Below are 2,209 nucleotides of genomic sequence, written 5' to 3' on the forward strand. Positions count from 1 at the left end.
TATGGCCTTCACTTTGAGGTCTATTTTTTTCCTATATAAGTATTGCTACCCCAGCTTTTTTTTTCATTTTCATTTGCCTGAAAGATGGATCCTATACATTTGAGAGATGAAATGAAATGAAGTGACTTGGGAACCTTTGCCCGACTCTTCTCTGCCCTGCATCCCTTCCTTCTTATCGGGCCGCTAGGGAAACAGCCCATGGGCTGCCCTGCATCTGGTCTTGTTATTCATGAGGGTTGTTCTTGTCATCCATTCAGGGCCCCCAGATGTCCCAGGGCAGCTTCCCCCACTTCCTCACCCCACTTAGACTTGGGGTTTGGCCAGAACAGCAGAAACAGACTACCAGGCCTGGTGGGCCTCACTTGGCCCAGACGGCATTTCAAAGTTGTACCACAGTCCTTCCTCAGCCACAGTTCATTTCTCTTGGGCCTCTTGGCTCTCAAGACAGTGGGAGGTGGCGGGGGCAGGGGGGGGGGGTGCGGGGAGGTGCGGTTGAGAGCAAAGGCTTTTCTGGATGTTGGGGTTTGTTCAGAAAGGATGGGCAGGGCTTAGTTGGGAGGAGGTCCCTGCCAGTCAGCTGAGTTGTAACTTCTCTGATATGAGGGGGTAGAATGGAACCTCATCCTTGACTGACAAGCTGTTGCAGTAGCTTTCACTGCAGCAGAGCGATACGTCTTTCCTCTTGTTGGTGATGCGTATATATTCCACACACCTTTTGGGGCAGCCCAGGGTGGAGTACTGGTAGACGTATTCTGAAGAGGGTGGGAAAATAGCAGAGAGGCCCAGGTTAGACTCGGGGTGTGCCAGGGAATGTGGCTGAGTGAGTAGCGCCCCTCCACTCCCGTCCCCTTAGGAAGAGTCTGAGACTTGAAGACCCATCCACCAAAGGGGTGGCCTTCTTCCAGGGTACCCCACTCCCACCCCCAACACCCACATGCATATGCAGCTATAATAGTTAGACTTGATTAGGGATTCAGTCCCTGGACCTCAGAGATGGATGGGATTTGGAGGTCATCCACTAAAACTCAATCATTGGCCAGCTGGTGTGGCTCAGCGGTTGAGCATTGACCCAGGAACCAAGAGGTCACCAGTTGGATTCTCGGTCAGAGCACATGCCCAGGTTGTGGGCTCAATCCCCACTAAGGGGCGTGCAGGAGGCAGCCAATCGATGATATTTCTCTCTCATTGATGTTTCTTTCTATCCATCCCTCTCCCTCGAACGAATGACTGGTCGACCAGTCGCTATGACGAGTCACTGACCACGAGGGGGCAGATGCTCAATGCAGGAGCTGCCCCCCTGGTGGTCAATGCGCTCCCACAGCCAACCTCCCACGGTCCCTCCCCCCTTCCTGCCAGCTGTCTCCAATCGTGGCCAACCTCCTGCGGTCCCTCCCCCCCCAGACTGGGTGAGACAGCCCCAATCACTGGTCAGGCCGAGGGACCCTACCCATGCACAAATTCGTGCACCAGACCTCTAGTAAAAACATATTAAAAACACACACACAACTTAATCATTGTACAGATGAGCAATTTGAACTCAGAGAAGGAAAACCACGTGCCCTAGACCATCCGCTGAGTTCACGCTAGGGCTGGTGGGACTAAAGAATTCGAACTCCAGACCTAAGGCTCTTTTTGTTTGTTGGTTCGCCAGGCCAAGGCATAACATTCAATCTCCCATCCCTCCCTTCCCTCCAGCCCTCAACTCACCTCCGGTGTAATGTTGAGTGTACACTTCTCTGGTCTGGCAAGCAAAGTCAGGGTACCTGGATTTACAGGAACCTAAATTCTTTCTGCAGGTCTTGCCGACAAATTCATCGCAGGAGGTGCAAACTGGAATTCTCCTTGTAGGATCTGGACATTATGTGAGAACCGTGGGGTGAGGCCAAGGAACGCCAAATAGTTAGGGAAAGAGAAAAGGGCCCCGCTGCGGGGGGGAAAGGACTTTCCAGGCTTCTTGTCCTCTCGGGGGACCCTCCCTGCGCAGCCCACATTTCTCTCAGGGAACCTGGTTCTATGTCATGCAGGGTTACCAGAAAGCTCTCTCCCTTCTTTCTTTTCAGGCTCATCCTGCATCTGTGGCTTCTAGAAGGGACACTGAACTAGACATTTTATTGCTGGTAGAGCCAGGTAAGCTTGACTGAGAAAGAAGACCCAGGATCCCTTGGGGAAAACGGGAAGAGGGGCATCCCTATTCCAAGTACTTATGAAG

The sequence above is a fragment of the Myotis lucifugus genome, unplaced genomic scaffold (assembly GCF_000147115.1).
Source record: "Myotis lucifugus unplaced genomic scaffold, Myoluc2.0 scaffold_382, whole genome shotgun sequence".
NCBI classification, from domain to species: Eukaryota; Metazoa; Chordata; class Mammalia; order Chiroptera; family Vespertilionidae; genus Myotis; species Myotis lucifugus.